Genomic DNA, 22,716 nt, shown 5'->3' with positions numbered 1-22,716 from the left:
TACCAGGGCGTCATTTCTCGCGGCCTCCTCTTTCAAGCGATCCCTCCGGTCCCGTTCTATGGCCGTCGCCAAGACTTCCATGGGACAGGGAGGAGCGAGGGACATCACCTTTTCTATCATTTGGTCCGGGGTGGCGTCGGGGGGCAAGGCCGCCAGAGCTGTCTTCGCCTCCCCCCGGAACCCCTCTCGGAGGATCTGCTTAATGATGAGTTCCCGGCCCGGCCCTGCAAACGTGCTGTCCACGTATCTCCGCACTCGCGTGGCAAACTCAAGTGCGCTCTCCCCTGGCTTCTGGCGCATATCGGCCAGGCCAGCTGGGGTTCCTGCAGAGGTACGCCCCAGCCTTTGCCATGCCTGTTGATGCACTACCCGCACATCCTCCAGCTCCTGGTTACTAAAAGTGGCCTGTACCCGGGGATCACTGTATTGTCCCCGGCCCAACAACAGGTCTACCCGCCCCGGGGGCCCCCCGGTGCACGCTTGGAGCGCTCTAGCCTCCGATTCTTTGATAGCCTGGAACGCCGTGTAGTCCACAGGGCTCAGGACCCCCAACGCGAGGTCATCGAAATCACGCGGGGTCCAGACTGTGGAGACAGTCATATTAGAAAGAAGGCGCTGTGCCAACGGGGAAGCGGGGCCATTCTCCTGCACCGCCTGCTTAAATTCCCTAATGGTCTTCAGCGGCAGGGGCTGAAAAACTCGGGTACCATTATCCAGAAATAATGGAAATGCCTCAGAGATTTCTGAGTCCACCACCTCTCCGGACCGCATAGCTTCGCGGATCGCGCGAGGTATCAGAGGAAGGTACCCGCCTGATCTATCCCCCGGGCTGAGCCGCTCATAGCGGCTTTCGCTTTCGCAGTCAGAGTGGGGAAAAGAGGAAGTAGATCTGCGTTCCTGTTCTGGAGGGCGGGGCAGTGGGCGGCCCTCTGGCACACCACCCCTCCCTCGCGCCTCCCCTTCCCCGCAGGAGGGAATCGCCCGCGACTCCTCCCTCGGCCGGAAACCGGCGCCATCTTTGCTGGGTGCGCCCACCGCTCCAAAAAGTCGAACTGCGCCTGAAGCGTGGTAGCAGTTCTCCGAGACTAGTCTTTTCGTCTCAAAAAGGGGCCATTGTCCTGTATGTTCCGCCTGAGGCTGCTCATTTCCCGCCTCCTGCATATCCTCCCAAGCGTACAACGGGGGAGCAGAGGCCGCGGGCCTTGGCCCAGTTACCACCACCTCAGTCAGATCAGTCTCCCCTCCCGGGCCCCCACCGAGCGGCCGGGTCTCCGTCTGAGTCTCTGCCGTGCTGGTGTCCGGAGGAGGCCTGGGGTCGAGCAACCCCTTAATGGCAGCCATCAAGCCAAAGTCCTCCGGAAGAAGAAAACCCGGGCACTGTTTTTGATAAGACAGCATTTGCTGCTGTAAGACCGGAAAACGGTCCGGCTGAAACCCTGAGTGTATGAGCCACGGAGCCACCACCAGCAACTTTTCCACGAGCCGCTTTAGCTGCTCCGTGGAGGCGGACAACCCCCGTTTAGACAAAGCAGTTCTGACCTGTAAAGTTAATAAGTCCCGATCCTCTGGCCGCAGCAAAGGGAGGCTGCGCGCTTGCCCCATCTCCGGGCCTTTCCCCCGTTACCTGCACGGAGAAGCTGTCTGGTCCGCCCTAGTCGGGCTAGTCCCCCCTATCACCGGGGCTCTTCCGGAACTCTGCAACGGTCCAGCCGTCCTAGGCCGGTCCCTGTTCGGGCGCCAACCTGCCGCGTTCCCCCTAGGCCTCTTCCTGGGCCGGGGGTCGCGGGCAGTCCTCCCCGGGGGACCTCTTCTGCTCCTACACCGAGCCTTCGGTCGTCACCGGCCGGCCTGGCCTCCACCCAGACCGGAATTCACCAGACAGAACGCCAGAGGATCTCGCTCACGGTCTTTATTGGTACATCTTCCACGGCGACTGCTCGACTCTGACTCCTCCCCTATCCCCGTACATTATATAACCTATTGCAGCCAATCCAGTGGCGAGAGCTATAACATTGCCTTATATGGACGGGCTTCATCCTAAGCCGGCACCGCCCAGCGATATACCCGGAAAAGCGTTATACCCGGAAAGCTGTAGTCCCTGCCCCACCCTCCACCCAGCCCTAAGCGGCGTCCCACCCCCACCCAAATCCCAACATTTTGGTCACCTACTGATGTCATCTCCCAGCCTGCCAGCTCCCTCTCCTTGGTCAAAAAAAGATCAAAGTTTGGATTTCTCTCCCTCCGGGTTCCTGCCTCCTGAAATGCTAAGAATAGTCACACCTTTCATGTGCCTGGTTCTAATTTTTAATGTAGTTTCTCATTTATTCATTCTTTTCCATCAAACCTTTTTTTCCCCCTGAACCCTGACTAAGTGTAAAGCACTGTGGTGGGTGCTGGTGATGCAAAGATAGGTAAGGTGATGTCTTCTCATGGGATTTATCTCATTGAAGTCCCCAACAAACTTGCAAAATAGATAAATTAGAGAGGGGATAAAAGAGATCACTCAATGAGTTAGTGGCAGGCAGAGAATTTGAATCTAGGTCTCTACTCTCCATCAAGGCAAGATGGAAACATAGGCTAGACCAAGTGTTCTCCAGCACAAAGACACTTTTTAAAAGTGTCGTAGTAGTCATGTTGTTGGCATTGGTTGATTAAGAAAACACTTGCTAAAAATAAATTAAAAAAAAAGAAAACACTCGACAACAAGAAACCCCTCAGCTTTCAAAAACACTTCTAAGTGATTTTGAATGTTACTCATCACAACAGTCTCTATGTACATGTTGAAACAATATCAATGTAGGGAGGTGGCTAGTCTCTGACCATTTGATTGATTCCACTGGTTGATATAATCACACAAAAAAAGAAAATATAATAAAGTAATGATGTAGAAGTATATTAATGAGGTGTTGAACTAACTGTAAAGATAGGCCTCTATATCTGGTTTCCCCTTATAAAGTGTGACAAATTTCCTCTAATAGAATTGGGAAGGGAGCTTGAGTTTGGCTGGATGAAAACTGGCCATGGTCCTGGAGAACTTTAAATAGCTAATCCTGCCAGCCCTAGAGTTGAGCTAAGAGTTCAAGTGAGTCCAGGTCCTGTATAATCCCTGTACCACAGGACAACAGTGGGGGCTCCATGTAGCAACGCCCTACTTACCTAGTAGGAGATAGCCCATACAGAAATTTGAGAACTGATGCCCGTGAGACAGCTTGAGGCATAGTTGAGGGAGCAGAGACATGCAGTCTCCAAGGAGACACATTCATAGGAAAGTAGTCATCCAAGGAGGAAATAATTTCAAAGAGCATGACCCTTGGCAGTGGAGAAAAGAGTCAACTATGTATTGAAGGCAAGCACATGAGCAGAGGCTCATTGCCTTATAGTAGCAGAGTCTAGATAGAGAAACTGTACTCCAGAACCTGAGAGTAGTAGCCACGACCTGGCGAGGCATACTAGAGGGAGGGATGTATTAATATGTGCAAGACATTATTTACTCAATGTGTAGAAGGTTTATTTACTCATTAGCTATCTCGCATGATTTAATGAGAGGACTGGTACACATGTAAGGGTGTGGGGCAAAACCTTTTCCAGACTTTGATAGGTCATATCTGCCTGGAGTCACACAGTCATAGATCTACTGCTGGAAGGCACCTTAGAAGGTCATCTAGCCCAATCCTTACATTTTATGGTTGAGGAAACTGAGACCCAAAGAGGTTATGTGACTTGCTCAAGATCACACAAACAGTAAAATTTGGAGGCTAGATTTGCACCTAGGTCTTCTGACTCTAGAACCAGGGCTTTTTTCCCTCATAGTACTATGCTTCTTCCTAAGGAAGGGACTAAGAATGTGTCTGAGCAGGTAGAAGAGATAATGACCTTCACCTCCGGGCCTGGTGTTTTTATCCATTACACTCACCAATTAGGGAGAAGGGAAGAAATTTGGGGTTTAAAAACAAGAATCTCACATCCTCAGTGATGCCAGGTAATTATTAGGCCAACAATCATCACCTAGCTTACAGCTTAACCTTTAGAGAATCAAAATGCAAATTGTGTGGAATAATCAACGTAAGTAAGCATGAATCCCTGACCAGAGAATAGAAATAAAGGCAAGCAACATTTATTAAGAGCTTACTATGTGCCAAATTCTGGGGAATACAAAGAAAGACAAAAACAGTCCCCACGCTCAAGGAACTCACATTCTGAAGGGGGAGACCACAGACCCAAGCCCAGGACTAGCAAGAGTACAAAGCAAAGACAAAATGCCTAAGAGTGTTAAAAACTATAGCACTTTGAAAGGCTTACTTTTGTAGCCCTTGTTCCTAAAAGTCTCTCAGGGAGTTAGAAGCAGGTGACTTTAATCCCCAGAAAAGACCCATAGAAATGCTGCTTTTTTTTAGGACCTTCTCCATTTTCATTGTTTCCTACCTCTCATCCCTTTCCCTCCCATGCTTTTCTTTTGTAACACCCTCTCTGTGATACTTGCACTCATGAGTTGGGTCTGCAGAAGGTGGCTGCCCTCAGGGTTTAGGGAGTGACATTATGGGTGGCTGGTTACTCCTACCAGGAGCTCACAAGCCCCTATCAGAGTGCTTCCTATTAATCATCAACCAGTAGTCTTCTTGTTGTTCCTTAGGGTCCAACTCATCCTTGGACAATTTCCTCTGTAGTGTTTCTGGTTGATTTCACCTCTGCAATTTCTCTCACCAATTTCACCTCTGCAATATCTCCAGGATTTTACCTCTGCAACATCTCTGGTTGATTTCTCCTCTGCCACATCTGTGTACCATACTGTCCATGGGATTTTCCTGGCAAAGAGGCTGGAATGGTTTTGCCATTTCTTTCTCCAATGGATTAAAGCAAACAGAGGTTAAGTGACTTGCTCAGGGGTCACATAATAAGTGTCTGAGATCAGATTTGAACACAAGTCTTCTTGACTCCTGGCCCAGTGCTCTATCCACTAAGACACTCAGCTGCCTTAATTAGCTTTTAGCAAGCTATACCCCCAGGAGGGTATAGTAAGAAGAGTTGGTACAAAACAGGAGCATGCCATAGCGCAAACATACAGAGCACAAATGAAGAGTAGGCTCAAATTTAAAGCAAATTGGTAGTGAGGAACACACATGTAGCATGCAAATATGGCGAAGGGTAACTAGCATCAGTTCCTAGTACTGCAAGGCCTGGAAGTCCATTTGCTCTTTATAAAATCAAAGATTCATAGATTTAGAGCTAGAAGTACCATAAAGGCCATTTAGTCCAACATACTCACTTTACTGAGTGACTTGCCCCCAATGATAAAAAAAAATTACAAAGTATAAGAGGCAGGATTTTAACCCAGATCTCTCTGACTCCAGATCCTATGTCTTGGCTCCTCTTGGGAGGAACATCTTTGCTGGGCAGGCTGCTTGGGAGGGATCCTGGGGTCTTTTTTTTTCTTTATTCCAGAGCCAACCTTCCTTTATACTATAAAGGAAGGATCATGTGCCATAAGGCTATCTCTTCTTCTCTCCAGTGACATTCTAGGAATGAGAGACAGCTGCCAGAAGATGGAATTTATTGGTGGAGAAATAGCAAGGATGCCAGTGCCATAAGATATCCCAGAGCATACGTGTGGATGGAAGGGGAGGTAAAGGAAATGGTAAGAGATTTAAAATGGTAGAAAGGGGGTAGTTTATGAAGGAATTTAAAAGCCAGGCAGGATTTTATATTTGATCCTGGAGTTTATTGAGTAGAGGAGTGATATAGTTGGATCTGTGCTTTCAGAAAATCATTTTGGTAGCTGAGTAGAGGATGGATTGGAATGGGGAGAGATTTAAGACAGGCAGACCCACCAGGGGCTATTGCAATAATTCAAGTGTGAGGTGAGGAGGGTCTGGACCAGAGTGGTAGCAGTTTCAGAGGAGACAAGGGGACATATTGAGAGATGTTGTAGAGGTGAAATTGGTGAAAGATGTTGCAGAGGTGAAATTGATCAGAAATGCTATAGAGGAAATTGAGGGGAGATACTGCAGAGGGGAAATGAACCAGAGATATCCTAGAGATGAAATCCTGGAGATGTTATAGAGATAAAACTGACCCGAGATGTTGCAGAGGCGAAATCAACCACAGATGCTGCAGAGGTGAAATCCACAGTACTAGGCAACAGATTGGATATGAGGGGTGAGAGATAGTGAGGACTTGAGATGACACCTAGATCTGAACATGAAGGACTTGGAAGATAGTGTTACTCTCTACAGTAATAGAGAACGTAAGGGAGAGGGTTTGGGGGAAAAGATTGGGAGTTCAGTTTTGAACATGTTGAGTTTAAGATGTCTAGTGGACATCCAGTTTGAGGCTGGAGGTTAGGGTGGGATATGTAGATCTGAAAGTCATCCATGTAGAGATGGTAAATCAATCAATTGGAGCTGATACTATGTAGTACAGAGGGAGAAGAGAAAAGGACCTAGGACAGAGCCCTATTAGACATCCATACTCAGTGGGGTGTTACTAGGATAACCTTGCCTGATACCCTCACAATGCTCAGAGAAAATGAGAAAGACTTTTTTGTATTTTATGTGAATCATCTGTGGAAGGACATGGACAGACATCTCTGTCCTTAACCAGTGAGACCACAGATCCATCTGAACATCTCCAGAGCCCAGCCCCAGTTCGAGGCACCTCCTCACACATACTTGTCACTTAGCAAATGCTCCTTGGATTGGAAAGTAGCAGATGATCCTTGGGGATGAGTTCCTCTCCTTCCCCCTTTGGATATTGTCTCCAAGTCTGTTTCCTTCCCACCCCCTTCTGAAACCGCCTTGTAGTCACAGTTCTGACAGAACCAGGCATCTCTGTTTCCCTGGGATGAGGGCAGCAACATGGACTATTCCCCTCTTCCTGAGCCACGGTCATGGGAAGAGATGGCCTGGGCCCCCTCCCTCAATTGCCTCCCACAGAGCTCCCCTTATGGGGTCAGACGAATCTGCTCTTTGGCCCTCGGGTTAGCTCCCTGGATTCTCCTTTCTCCTCATTCTCTGCTTATAGAGAGAGTGCTGGTCTTGTCCTTTTGTCCAGCCTTTACAATGTACATTTCTCCCCAGTGAATTACAACAGAGAATTTTCTACTTGTGCTGTAGTCAATTCAAGATGTCCTGGCCCCAGGCCCTCATTCTCCTTTGTAAAAAAGGCAAAGGCCCAATTGTTTAGCAACAACTTTCTCCTACCACAGGAAAGTCCCTTTTCCCTCTCTCTGAGGGCCCAACTATTCCTTTCACTTGACCCCTTGTTCCTGAGAGAAGGGGGAGTGGGGTGGGGTTGGGGGCGGGTCAGGGTTGTATTAGGGCTGCCAGTTTCTCTTCATTTCCCATCATGTTCTGCTCATTTTTGTACATTCCCTGGAGAGGAGAGGGAGGTGTTTTGAATTGGCTAGAACAGTTTGTAAATGACAAGTCATTAGTAGGGTGTTATTTGAAAGCCCTGGCCAACATGATTCAGGAAACAAACACAACCTGGATGATCTTTCAACCTGTTGGTACCATTTGCTAGGGGGCTGCCTACTCCCTGAGTAGCCTGCCAGCTGGACCCAGTTCCCTGATTGCATCATAAGCCTCGTGCCTGCCTAAGTTAAGCACTCTGTCGGCCCTTATCCAGAGGATCAACCCTTCTGGAGAAGGGGCCAGCCAACCCTACCAACTGCCAACCAACTTGTCACACACAGGGAAGGTGAGCCAGCCTAGCTGAGACAGCAAGGTACCTTGAGGCAGAGACAGGAGCAGGCATGTGTCAGGCAAGTCAAATTGTTTCACCTCCTACCTTCCCTCATACCCAGATGAGCCCAAGAGCCCCAGGAAGAGCAGGGACTCCCAGACCACTAGCCCTACTTCCAGTCCAGGTCCTACAGCCATCATTCAGGGAATGAACCCTCCTGGAGTTGTTCCCTCAAAACTGCTTCTGGCCAGGCTTGATGGCACATGCCCATCATCCCTGCTGCTGGGGAAGCTGGTGGATCCCTTTAGTTAAGGAGTTCTGAGCTGCTGTAGGGCTAATGCTGATTGGGCATCCATGCTGTCTAATATGAGGAAGAGGCATCTGAGAGACCTTTCTTCATTTAGGAGATATAAATATTGGAGAAACTATTTTCTCAGATTGAATTAATTTGGGAATGGGTATCAATAGATTTTTTTCTATCATTTTTCTTTGAAATTCTGTCCTAATTAAATATTTTGCTATTTCAATGTATGATTCACAATTGGTCTGTTGGTATGGTATGGATGAATTTGGGTTAGATGGGATTTGGACCAGCGGAAGTAAGTTATCATTATCCAAAATATTCTCATGTTCAACCCTAACTGTTCTTAACATATTCAAGCAGCAAACCCTGCATGTAAACCTTGTTGCACAAACCCTGAGCACAAACCTTGTTGTGGGCTCCTTCCCTCATTCATATAATATGTAAATAGATTCTGAATCTAAATGCAGGTGGTGAAAAGTAGAGATTACATGTTTCTACCTCTAACTATAAAGGGCCAAAGTTTCTACCTAAAATTCTCCAAAGAAATATCATCCATAAACTTTATAATTTATATGGCAGGCAATAAAAACATCGATTTAACTTGAGAAGATAGAGAACCAAACAGCATGATGGGTCTCAGTGTTTTACAGGCCTTATGAACCACTCCAGCTGTCTTTCATAATGACTATTAGACATAAACCTTGTGTTCTTTCTTTTTTCCAGGCAACCTCATACTAATTCTTCAAGTATAGATCAGGGGAGAGACTCATTTTTTCTATTCTGCTAAAGAAGAAAAATGTGGGCTGGAGGAACGTGATGTACTATATTCCCTGTGCGTGGTTGGAGTATGGACCATGTGACTTGGCATGCCTGAGCCCCTGTGGTCCACACTCTATACACCTACGATAAATGTCTCTAGGCTCAGTGGCACTGAATTGCTGACCTGGTTGAAATTACTGAATTATTACTGTTTTCAAATACAATATTCCTTCTAGGTTGCTTTCTCAACTCACATTGGACCAGCCGGTTGGGTCCCCAGAGGGGTGGGGGTGAGGTTGTGTTTACCACTGCCCTTTATATGAGCCCCCTTCTGGTGTGTCTCAATATAGATTAACCAGTTAATACTTCCCTAAAGACCAATTAACACCAAATTAGCTTTTACAAAGGCAGTCTTTACTGAGAAGACATGGCAAGGAGTAAAGTACAAAAACATGCCCCTCTCCCTTCCTCCATCCCCAGCCAAAGTCTAGGAACATTCTATTACAAGGACAAACAGATTCCAGGGGTTAAATGAGCTAAAACTTAGCATATGTGGCAAAGGGGTAACTTACAGCTCCTAGTTGGATGCAACCCCTCTCTCCTTTCCTAGAATCTACTCGAAGTTCCCCTTTCTAATAAATATTCTCCTCTGATACCTCTTCCCTCAGAGAAAAAAATGATTCTCTCTCCAGGCTGATGCTGCTCCTTCACTAGGCTGGTCCTCCATTGGAATGCCTGATTCCAACCTGCTGGCTGTTGTATCCAAGCCCGACTGATTGTCTCCTAAGCCCATAATGACAAGGCATTTTCTGGGTGGCTTTATCTGCTTTCATTCAACCATCCAAGTATTTCACTTCTCCCAAATTGATTTAGAACTTGTTTGCACCTAATCTCTACCTTTATAACTGGGGTTTAACATGTGGGAACCCCATCAGTTTGTTCAGTTGAAGCCTTCTCCTATGATAGTCATGATAATAAGTGAGGAAAGAACCTGGGAAAGGCTGTGGAGCATATTCCTATTTTTCCTTCCTTCCTTCCTTCCTTCCTTCCTTCCTTCCTTCCTTCCTTCCTTCCTTCCTTCCTTCCTTCCTTCCTTCTGTCAAGATGGATGGGTATGTGGGATGGTCAGGATGATGAAGGGGGCTGAGTTCCTACCATATGAAGACATGGGTTGAGAGAACTGGGAAAGTTTAGCCTGGAGAAGAAAGGGCTTGGAGTTAGGGGCATGATATCCATATTCAAATATTTTAAAAGCTGTCAAGTGAAAGAAGGATTAGGTTTATTCTGCTTGGCCCTAGAGGGTAGAACTAAACAAATGGGTGGAAATTGTAGAGAGGGAGATTTCTGTTCAACATAAAGAAAAAATTCTAAGAAGTACAGCTTTTGTGGAGATAGGCTGTCACAGACTATTTACCTAACCCCTCATGTTGCCATAGGCAGTCTGTTGGCCCAGAAAGGGCCAGAATGACTCGCCCAAAGTCACATCGACAGTAAGTAGCACAGTATTACAGTAGAAAGATCTCTGGCTTTGGAGTCAGAGGACCTGGGTTTGAATCCTTCCTCTGTCATTTAATCAAATCACTTGCCTCTTCTGGGTCTCAGTTTCTCCAACTGCAAAATATAGGCTTTGGGCTAGATGGCCTTCCAGCCAAAAATCCGTGAAGCTATGAAGAGCGGAATGGGAATCTGAACACTAGCCTCTGACCCCAAATTCAGCTTTCCCTCTACTGTTCCACCCTGGAAACTTCTTCTTCTTAGAGCCAAATTTAATTTCATTTATTTCCTTTTTGGACTAAGTCTTTGGCCATAGGTCATAGCTCCAGAATCGCCACTGCTTTAAGTCTTTATCAGAGATTACCTCCAATGACCCCACCATTTTGAAAAGCTGAGGTTCTCATTGGTTGAGTATAGATAGAAATTCATTCTAGAACAGATCCCTACACTGACCTCATGGCCCCTCAACACCTTATCTCTTCAATGTCCACAGTCCAAGGTCCAAAGAAGTTGGTGGAGATTTCCAGGAAAAGGCAGAGGTTGGATGCTGTTTTGAAAAAGAGGACCTTGCATCTTTCCAGCTGTACAGTAAGAATTTCATCTAATGCATCATGTCGTCCAAGACGTCTTGCAAGAGGAGGGTTTAATGTATACACATTCCACGGGATTCCGAGCTATTTACATCTAAGTCATTTTGTTTGCTCTGTTTGGACAAGGAATTCCTTGGTAGAGAAACAGAAGTGCCCCCTGGTGACCTATAGAGTAAATTTTGGTAAATTTAATGGCCAGCAACTAAGCTTCTGACACATATTTATATAGATTTTTCTTTGATGCTGAATGATAAACAGCCACCTCAGGGTTCAAACTTGAGGCACATCCTTAATTGTGCAAAACAGTATCATTTCAGGACTGTGTTTTCAAAATTGGATTCTTGCCTTAGAATCACACCCTCGCTCTGTCTCGTGTCTCTATCCTTCTAACCAAGAGAGCAGACCTTCTTTTTCAATCATGATTTTGTTCTTGTCTTTGTATTATTCTTGGAGTCTAGCATAGTAGCTTGCACACAGTAGGTGATTAATAAATGTTGGTTGGATTGAATCACCTAGATCCCTCCTTTATCCCAATCATTAAGCTTATCTATGTCTGTGTTGTATAATACCTAGCATTTTATGGTTTGCAGCATGGTTTACATATATAGTCTCATTTGAGCCTTACAACAACCCTTTGAGATAAATGCTATTATTATCCCCATTTGGCAGATGGGAAAACTGAGGCAGAGAGATTAAGTGAGAATAAGTCACTTGTTAATTAATTATTAATAACTAATTAATAAGTGACACTAGATCACATCACTAATAAGTATTCGAGGCCAAATTTGAACTCATGTCTTCCTGTCTCCTGGTCCAATACTCTATCCTCTCAGCTGCTGTATTGCGTCTTCCCTGGAGTATATATCACAGAATTTCAGGAGAGGAAGGTAACTCAGTGGTCATCTAGTCCAACCCATGCCCCAAGAAGAATCTCTCACTAGGAAATATCCAACAGGTGGTCATTCAGCCTCTTCTTGTAGTTCTCCAAAGAGGGAGAACCCAATACTTCCCCAGGCTATCCATTCACTTAGGGAGTATATCCATTCACATTTGGAGTATATCTCCAAATGCTTGTTAATTGAGGGGAAAAAAAAGAATTTACAAAGCCATGTTTAAAAATGGTAAATAGAAAAAAAATCCCAGTTAAATAAATACAAGGTAATTTTATAATTAGCAGCGTTGGGGAGCAGGAAAGGCATTTGGTCTGAGCTTTGAAGAAAACTAGGAATTGTAAGAAGGAAAGGCAGTGAAAGAATGTCTGGGGGGCCCACGTGAAAACACACAGAAAGAAGATAGAATGTCCTAGGAAAAGAAGAGCAAGAATTATCTAGATGTCCCCCATCATTCCCCACCCTGTTCTATACTTACCCGTTGGACACGACGTATTTAATACCTTAATCATCCAAGAAGACAGGTAGCCACCTAGCTCCCCCATAATTATTCTGGGAAAAACCTGAAGTTTGCACCACAATGGATAATGCTAAAAAATTCCAATGATAAACTATATAGTAAGTATTTCTTCTGTTCAAGAACTGAGCAAAAGTCAGCAGCCCACAAGCAATAAGAAAGGGAACCGCCAACAAAGCCGGGCAGCCAAACCCACAGCCTCCTACTAAGACCAGGGAAGGGCCAACATGTGTAGCCTGCAGGGTTCATTGTGCAGAGGCAGCAGAAGCAGACAGTCCTTAAGAGAAAGCTCCAAGGCAGTTATAAACCCACAGTGAGTCCCTAGGGAGTCCCAGGGTCGAACAGGTACTGGTGCCAAGGTGAGCTGACCAGAGTCATCTCAACTGGAGCCCAGGGCTGTAAAATATTTATAACCCAGTTCCAAGACTCCATTGAGGACCCTGAAGATCTGACCTTCAGAGATCCAGAGGTGCCTAATACAGGGAAGGGGTAGTCAGTGCAGGAACTCAGGTGACCCAAGGAAAGACAAAGCTTGGCCTACCACCCCCTCCCTGCCCCAAAATGCAGCAGTAGACACATACTGCTCCTGGTATAAAGATATAATTCAGGAACTTAAGGTGATGAAGTGAGTAAACCAAAGAAGAATTGACCAGAATAAAAAAAGTCATTGCAAATTCCCCACCTTCCCCCCAAAGTACAGAGTAACTGTCACAATTGCAAGCAAATACTCAAAGGGGGAAAAATACTATTTTCCACAAGAAAATAGTATCTGAATACCTAAAATAAATGAAGCATGAGATAAAAATGAAATGAAAGTCTTTGAAGAAAGAATTAAAAAGAGAATAGTTCAGGGAGAAAAAAGTGGTATATCTTACCCAACAGACACAGATGAAATAGAAGCCAATTTATTCACAAGACAGCAAGAAATATTAGAAGAAAACCAAAAGCCTGAAAAATAGAAGAAACTATAAGATATCTAATATTAAAAACAACTGACCTGGAAAAAAGGTCAAGAAGAGTTAATTTCACAATCCCTGTGCTGCCTGAAAAACATTATTTTTTTTAAAAAAAGTTTTAATACTATATTTCAAGAAATCATAGATGAAAGCTGCCTGGATCTATTAGAACCAGAGGGTAAAGTAAACTAGAAAGAATCCACCAATCACTTCCTAAACAAACCCCCAAAAGAAGCAATCCAAAGAATGCCATAGCTAAAAGCCATCCAAAAAAAAACACGAAACAAAACAAACCAGATTGAAGTAGTTTAAGTATCATGACCTACAGTCAAGATCTTGTAAGACCTGACAGCTTGTACTACAAATAAGCAATCTTGTAGTACAACATTCCAAAAGACAATAGTATAGGCTTACAACTACGAATGACTTAGCATACAAAACCAACTATAATCCAACAGAAGGGAAAATGGATCTTTAATGGCAGAGAGGACTTCCAAGCATTTCTGATGAAAAGACCAGAGCTGAGTAGAAACTTTGAAATGTCAACACAGGAGTCAAGAGAAAACCAGGGAGGTAAATTTATTTGATTACTTGGAAGTAGTCAGTTACCCTCTGGGGAACCAACCTGATTGGGCAGTGTGAATTGGGAGAATAAGGGCAGACCTGGAGCTACATTTAAAAACAGTAATCAGGGCCAAGTTTTTAGTATATAGAAAACAGAGCTGGAAAGGACCTTAGAGGTCATTAAATCCAACCCCTTCATTTTAGAGATGTGGAAACTGAGGCCCAGAGTGGTGAAGGTATCTTTTTCAGGCTCACACCAGTACTAAGTAAAGCGGCAGAATTTGAACACAAGTCCTCTGACTTTAGATCCAGGGCATCAGGCCTGCCTTCTATATTGTAATAATTAGGTACTTAAAGAAAACAAAAGATTTACCTGAGATCCAAGTAAATAGACGCAGCTGGTGGCATTGCAGATGGAGCACTGGGCCTAGAATCAGAAAGACCTGAGTTCAAATCTGGCCTTGGACACTTACTAGCTGCGTGACCCTGGGTGAGTCGTGTAACTTTCTGCCAGCTTTGGTTTTCCCACCTGTAAAATGGGGATAATAATAGCACTTACCTCCCAGGGTTGTTGTGAGGATCAAATAAGAGAATAATGACAATGCTTGGCGCGTAGTAGGTGCTGTAGAAATGTTTATTCCTTTCTCCCTTTCCCTCCCCATCTGTAAAAATTGTGCTGTGCCCGGTTCTTGGCTCATAGATTGCTTGAGCCGTACTCCACCCCATGGAGTTGTAGGTCTCTTATTAAGTAGATGCTAATTAACCCTGACAATGAAGAATGTTATTAAGTATTAATGTTGGAGTATTTCATACTCATGAAGTCACTAGTTTTTGTGACTTTTAAAGTGAATGCACCTGCATTCCTACATTTCTCAGAGTTCAACTTTCGACGCCTTAATATGATCCTCTACTCACCTGTGTACAATAGTATGTTTAGAAAGGTTTTTTTTAGTAATTATAAAAAAAGTAGATGCTAATTTATACGACCAGATCTTGGATTAGAATGCTTTGTGAGTTGCAGAAACAGACGAGGAACAGATGCTGTTTCAGATATCGATAAATAGCTATACACATACGCATGTATTGCATATGTACGATGTGGGTGTATATGTATGTATTGTGTATGTATACGTATTTCCAGGTGGCATGGAAGAATTAAAAGCATAGATCACTCTAGCTGGCCAGTTGTAACTCCCAAAATCAGACACAACTTCATAGTATTCCATTTCTAGAGGATGTTCCCTATAACTGAAGATACCATCAGATTTCCTTAGTCCATGTGAAAGCCCTCAACATTTTCTTGTATTCTACCTTCTGAACCTGCACCTGCATTGAAAGCTATGTGTGGGTTGTGGGGGCAGGGTTTGGGGATGTCACTTTAATACTCTTGAACAATACCAGGAAGGGAAAGTTACTTATTGCCCAACATAGATACATACATCACTTTTAGAGTCTCTTTTTGCCCAGTCGCTTGAAATATCCGAGATAAAAATTGTTTTCTATGACTTTTTTTATGAAATTAGCTCTGAAATGTGGACATTGATGACATCAGCTGTTTTGTTTAACACTGAAATGTGGACACTACCATTCAACTGCGCTTGGCTTCTTCAAGGTCATCGGTGACCTCTTAGCTGCTAAATTCAATGACCTTTCCTTTGTCCTCATTCTGCTTGATGTTTTTGAAGCTTTGACGTCGACCATCAGGTCCTCCTCCTGTATACTTTCTTCTCCCTTGGCTTCTGTCATGCTTCCTCTGTGGATTTTCCTCCTGCTGGTTTGACTATTCTTTCTTAGTCTTCTTTGTTCTGTCTTCATACTGCTCCTTCTCACTGATGGTGGGCATCCTCCAATAGTTTTGCCCTAGGCCTTCTGTTTATAGTCAATGCCTTGGTGATCTCATTGGCTCCTGTGGGTTGAATTGTGATCCCTCCAGAGATGACTCCCAAATCTATGTAACCAGCCCTGAAACATATAGCTGACTCCTAAATACGAGTTCCATATTACCACCTAATTTCCTGTTGAACATTTCCACCTGGATGTCCTGTAGGTATCTCAAATTTGGTATGTTCAAAACAAAACTCATTTTAGTTCTTCCCAAACTCATCCTTCCTCCAGACATCCTCATTTTTGTTAATGGTACCACCATTTTCCCAGTCACTCAAGTTTATAGTCTTGGAGTAATTCTTCTCTCTTTCTCATCCCCCACATCCAATCAGTGGGCAGCTAGGTGACACAGTGGATAGAACACTCAGCCTGGAGTCAGGAAGACTCATCTTCCTGAGTTCAAATCTAGCCTCAGATATTTATTAGCTGTGTGACCCTGGACAAGTCACTTAACCCTCTTTGCCTCAGTTTCCTCATCTGTAAAATGAGCTGGAGAAGGAAACGGCGAACCCCTCCAGTATCTGTGCCAAGAAAACCTCAAATGGGGTCACGAATCAGACATGACTGAAATGACTGAATAGCGGCAATTTAATCTGTTGATTTTACCCGTGCGCCCTCTTTCACATTGACCCTGCCTCCCTCTTCTATCTCTTCCCTAGTTCAAGCCCCCTTCACCTCTTGCCCGGACTATTACGATAGCTTTCTAACTGGTCTCCTTGCCTTCCTTTCTCTCCTCTCCATTCCATCCTCCCCACAGCTGCCAAAGGATAGTCTTATAATACAGATCTATTAAAACCGATTACATTGAACATAAGCTATTACATCAAAACTGGGGGAATAGTAACTGGGGAACCCAGACTGGGGAAATACTTAACATTCACCGTAAGAGATTTGTATCTATCTACTCCACTACTCTAAAATGTTCTATACCTGAGTTCAAATCAGCCCCAGATTCTTCCTAGCTGGGTGACCCTGGGCAAGTCATTTAACCTCAGTTTCCTCGTCAGTAGAATAGGAATATTAAGAGCACCTATTTTGCAGGATCAAATGAGATAATATTGGCTTTAAAGTGCTTAGTGCGCTGTCTAGCACATAGTAGGCACTTAATAAATGTTAATTGATTGATTTTTAATGCTCATTAACTTTATTTCCATAGCTTGTTTTTAAGATCACATTTTATCTTCTAATTGCCAAAAATGTCCTCTCTCCAGAAGCATTTTTACTACAAGTCATGGAATTTAAGATCTGAAAGATCATCTAATCTAACCCCCCTCCCCATATCCCAGATGAAGAAACTGAGGCCAAGAAGGGTAAAATTATTCACCCAAGGATACACAGATGATTAATGTCAGAGTCTGGACTGGAATTCAGGTCTTCTGACTACCAGTCTGCGGCAGTTTCTATTATATGATGTGCTCGATAAATATTTGTTGAATGTAGGAATAATTTTTTTTGGACCCATGATTTCATAAAGGTAGGGAATTCCCAGCGAAGAAAGTCCCTTTATCAAAGCAAATAGACAACTGTTCTTTGACTTAAAAGTCTCAGAGAGTTATCTGGGAATTTAAATGATTAGTCTAGGGTCCCACAGCCAAGATGTATTCAAGGCTAAACTTGAAGCGAGGTCTTCCTGACTCTGAGGTCAACTCTCTTTTCCCTGCCCTTGGCTGCCTTGAATGAATGAACTATTTAAATAAACTGGCTAAAAGTGAATAATCTATCATTCTTTAGCATATCTGAGATGGGAAGATCCCCTAATCCCTCAAATTTTGGTGTTTAAAAAAAGCATTATAATTATTAGGAATCCCTAGAAAATTTCCCTTATTGCTTCAGCACACAACCTTCCGTGCCAAGTTCCCTCTCACTTGACTCTCTCCTGAATCATCCTGGCAGTCTGTGCATCTCTGCAGAGATGATTGGAAAACGAGTCTAAAGAATGTGTGGCCCCACCATGGAATTGACTTTGGTTCAGACCACTCTCTGTTTCTTTGCTGCCATGAGGTCAGGCCCAGATTTTTAGCATCTTTCTGAATAGGATGGAAAAACCTGGAGCCTCCGGCCCTCTGGGTCCCTGGGCTGGCATTCTGGCCAAACGGAGGGAACAATTCCATGTCTGTAGCACCCAGCACCCACAGTGACCTCTGGGGCCAGCCAGAAAGCCAGAGGGAGTCCACATTTCTGCAATGACATCAGAGGCAGAGGAAGACCCTGACCCATGAAGAATGACTGAATGAACACTTCTTTTCCCTTCTTAATAGCTCCTGTTGAGGGATTTTAAGTGATTCTCAGCTAGGCTCCTAGGGCATAATATGAACAGGTCTACAACCCAAGAGCGGGTTAACCCATAGGGTAAATGAGGGGGAGGGGTTATTGGAACAAAGAAAGCAGTCTTTATATCTCCACCTCTTTCCCATCACCTGACACAGTGCTGGGCACTCAGGAGGTGCTTAATCCTGTTAAATTAAAACGGATGACATCGAACATAAGCTATTACATCAAAACCGGGGGAATAGTAACTGGGGAACCCAGACTGAGGAAACAGTTAACATTCACCTTAAGAGATCTGTAAAGTATTTTATGTAAATTATCGCACTATATCCTCAACATAACCCTCTGAGATAGGGGCCGTATTGTCTCCATTTTATATGAGTCAGGTCAAGTCAACCAGCGTCGATTAACCTGGTATATGCCACACACTGTGCTGGGCACTAGGAATACAAAGAAAAGGGGGGAAATCGTAAAAAAAATAGTCCTTTTTCTCAAGGTTCTCACAATCTAATTAAGGAGACAATATGCGAACAACTATGTACAAACAAATTATACACAGGAAAAATTGGATGTGATCTCAGAGGGAAGGCACTAAGATGAACTACTAGAGTTAACTACTAACATACTTGGGAGACAGCTAGGTGACTCAGTAGACAAAGTGGAGCCAGGAAGACCTGAGTTCAAATCCAACCTCAGACATTAACTAGCTGTGTGACCCTGGGCAAGTCACTTAACCTCTGCCTTGATCCACTGAAGAAGAAAATGGCAAACCATTCCGGTATCTTTACCAAGAAAACCTCATGGACAGTATGGACCACAGGCTCACAAAGAGTCATACATGACCGAACAATACAACAACATACTAGATGGCATAGTAGTCATGGACTTGGAGTCATGAAGACCTAAGTTCAAATCCAGCCTCATATACTTTTTAGCTGTGTGGCCCTGGGCAAGTCACTTAATCTTAGTTGTTGTTGAGGAAACAGTTTGAGAGAGATTAGGTAATTTGCCTAGGGTTGACAACTAGTAAGAGGCAAGATTTGAACTCAGGTCTGTTTTCAAGTCTAGGACACTGTCCACCGGACCACCCACACACCCACCCTACATAGCACTTAACCTTCTCTTTTAGCGTCGGGGAATCTTAGAGCAATCTGAAAAGTCACCTAGTCCAATGTTCCATCCAGTGCAGGGATCTCCTCTGCAACAGCCCTGGCAAATGGCCCACCAGTCCTTATTGGAACCTTTCTAGGGACAGGACACTCACTACCTCACAAAACTTTAATCATGAAGTTCTGCCTTATATTGAACTGAAATCTGCCGTCAGCTTATGAGCAATACACGTTCCTGTCCTTAAGCCAACCATGAAACCCACATTGTTTTCAGATAGCAGATGTGCATATTTATTTAAACATTGACAACATATGAAAATCACCTGCTTTTACTGGGCAAGACAGAGGCTTGCTGTCTTGAGTTATGCACATTTGTTGCTGATAGCGCCTGTCCAAGATACGTGCACTGATGATCTGACTCAATGGATGGCCTGTACAGCTGCGTGCTGTCATCTGGACCTTCTATCACGGCACATTTTATTTTTAAAATATTGTTATTGATATCTTTAATGCTTGCATCACCCATATTTCCCAATATATCCCTTTCCCCTCTGGAAGACCAACTCCTTAAAACAAAGGAGAAAAAAAAAGGAAAAAAAAAGTTTGGCAAAGATAAAAAGCGCATTGAAAAGTCTGACATTATATTCAGTGTTGCTCACTTTCTCATGTAAAGAGGGATGGGATGGGAGATGTTATGGCACATTTGAACTTAAAGTGAGGTCTAAAATGAAACAGCCAATGGAAAAAGTCCAGCTGGGGTTGTTGCCAGGACTCTGGAGAGGGTGGTCTTTGGATCATAGCAAGGAGGAAGAAAGGGATTCACCAAGGATCCTTTAGCTTCAAGGACCAAGTTCCAAAGAGTTCTCCAATCTCATAGGGTAGCTGAAAGGTGATGGGCCTTGTAGGAAGGGAGCAGCTTCTCACTCAGACCAGTTTCTAATCTCTGACGTCACGTCAAGGAGAGTCTAGGTATTGCAGAGGGAAGTCTGGTAAATCAAATATGGTACGGGCATAAGGAGTTGAAGTTTCTAGAAAAAGACAGGAGGGGAGGGTATGCACAGTTCCTGGTGCCACAATTGAGATTCAGGAGTCTCAGGGAGGCCCACAGGCTCGAGGTTTTTAGGACAATCACAGCATTTATGGATGTCTATTTTCTTTGCATCCTGCTTTACCTTCTACCTCCATCAACCCCCTCCCTTGCGACCAAAAAAAATAATTAAGCAAAAAACAATCAGTATAGAAACCTTGCCAACACATACCATGTTCTGTTGTTGTCCTCCCTCATCTCTTTACTGGGAAGTCAGTCAGTTAATAAGCATATATTAAGCACCTGCTATATACCAGGCACTGTGCCAAGTGTTGGGAATACAAACAAGGGAAAAAAATAGTCCCTTCTCTCAGGGAGATCTCAATCTAATCTAATCTAAGGAAACGGCAAACCACTCCAGTAACTCTGTCAAGAAAACCCCAAGAAGCGTCACACAGAGTTGGACCCAACTGAAAATGTCTAAACAACATCAATAACAGGCATTCCCAGTGCTCAGCACAGCGTCTGACATGTAGTAGGTGCTTAATGAATGCTTGGTCTATGTGATAGAGTAAAATGTTAACTTCAAACTGTATTTTCATAGAGTATGATCTTAAGCAGCTAGGTGGAAAATGCGTGGTGGTGGCAAGTAGGCTTCAGCATGTTTCCCATGATGAATTGCCTACAACGAGTGTTACTAAAAATATAATTAAGAATAAATATGATTGGCAAAGAACATAGCCTGCAACTATAGGGTGAGAAATAACAGATGAACAACCTGAGTGGTGCTTAAACATCCATTAATTATTTAAGAAAACTGAGAGGAAGAACTCTATGGCATTAGGCAGATCCTTTTCAGACAATTAATCTAGACCTTCTTAAATAACTAATGATACTATGCAAAGCTCATGTGACCCATCTGGACAATTGTTCCTTCCTCTCACCTCCAAATACAGAAATAAAGACTAAGTTAATTGGAGAAAATAGAAAGAAGTCACCCAGTTGGCTTCTCTGGTTACATGACATTGTTTGACATTTGCCAGAGATAGAAGTCAAGTTGTTGAATCGTTTTAGGTGCTAGGAATCTTTCAAGCTGCGGGACTTGGGTTTGACAAATAGTGCGCCAGATCATAGTTGGGAAGAATTTGGGACATATTCTGACAGGGTGGGGCTGGGAGGATCACAAGTTCCCAGTCATCCCTGGCAGTGTGTGAGATGACTTATGGGCTCGTCATTGCATGTCCCATCTCAGCCAAAGCAGGACAGACTTCTGCAAGGCAGCCTTCAGGGTGCTAATAACAGGGAAGGAGGAGGGAAGGGAAGTCAAAGAATAAGGAAGCAAGGTGGGGGAGGATGACAAAATTAAAGGGAATTGGCACGAGCTGCTGACCCACAAGACCTACCTTGAAGGCCGGTGAAGAGACAGGGAAAGTTATTGCACGGGACGAGGCTGCCAAGAGAAGAAACTGTGAATGGTGAAGAATTCACAGATGTGGTACTAAAAAGCAGATGTGCCAGGACTGTGCCCTGATTGCGCAGAAATAATCAGCAGACAGCAGGATGGAAAATTCCAGGGAAATAGATCAACTTTCATTTCAGAATAGCCTGTGAGACTTTCTGTTAGGGAACCTGGCTACTCGGGACCTCTTAGGGAAGGTGTGCCGACGTTTGGAAGTAACTAAAGCAAGAGATGTGGAGTAGGTTACTATTCTACTGAGTTTTGCTGCTATTATCCATGTTTCTAAAGTAGACAAGTCAGAGAGATAGAGAGAGAGAGAGAGAGAGAGAGAAGAGGAAGGAAAGAAGAAAGAAAGAGAAAGAAGAAAAGAAAGGAAGAAAAAAGGAAGAAAGGAAGGAAGGGAGGGAAAGAGGGAGGGAGGGAAGGAGGGAAGGAGGAAGAAAAGAAGAAAGAAAAGAAGGAAGGAAAGAAGGAAGGAAGGAAGGAAGGAAGGAAGGAAGGAAGGAAGGAAGGAAGGAAGGAAGGAAAGAGAAAACTGTGTCTGTATATTCTAGATGTTTCATCCTGAGGCTCTTTTCCATGTCACCTTGGAACAGAGTGATTAGTGGCCAGGTTGGGAATTTCTGAGCTTCTCTGGATTTTGGTTTTATTATTAGTTGAACACCTTAATCCTCAATGTCCAGTTGTAGAGATTTTATTGGTGAAAGCCTCTTGCCTTTGGAAGGGCTATGGTGAGGAGGCAGGACCACAGAAGGCTTCTGTGCAGCTTCAAGGCTAGATCATAAATTAGAACTAAAAGAAACTTTATTTAACCCATTTAAACCTCTCCATCAACAAATGAGAAAACTGAGGCTCCGAGTCAAGTAACTTGCTCCCAGTCACACAGGTAGGAGGAAGCAGAAAAAGGGCAGCCACAGGTCACAGTGGATAGAGCGCTAGGCCTGGAGTCATGAAGACCTGAGTTCAATTCTAACCTCAGACACTTACTAGCTGGATAAAGATAGTGGAATCTTCAGCCTTGAGGGTTTCAGAGGTCAGAAGAGTGAGCCGTAGCGAGTTCGAATCTGTACTGGAGTGAGTAGCCTGCGCAGCGTTGATGTCCCAAGGAGCTAGAAGTCATCTTTGGGAGTGTCCTCTAGGACTCTAGCACAGTGGAAAAAATCATCTTACAGTCATACCACATCTGGATAAAACTTGGTGGGACCAATGCTACAT

The sequence above is a fragment of the Trichosurus vulpecula genome, chromosome 4 (assembly GCF_011100635.1).
Source record: "Trichosurus vulpecula isolate mTriVul1 chromosome 4, mTriVul1.pri, whole genome shotgun sequence".
NCBI classification, from domain to species: domain Eukaryota; kingdom Metazoa; phylum Chordata; class Mammalia; order Diprotodontia; family Phalangeridae; genus Trichosurus; species Trichosurus vulpecula.
Note: the sequence above shows the minus strand (reverse complement) of the source record.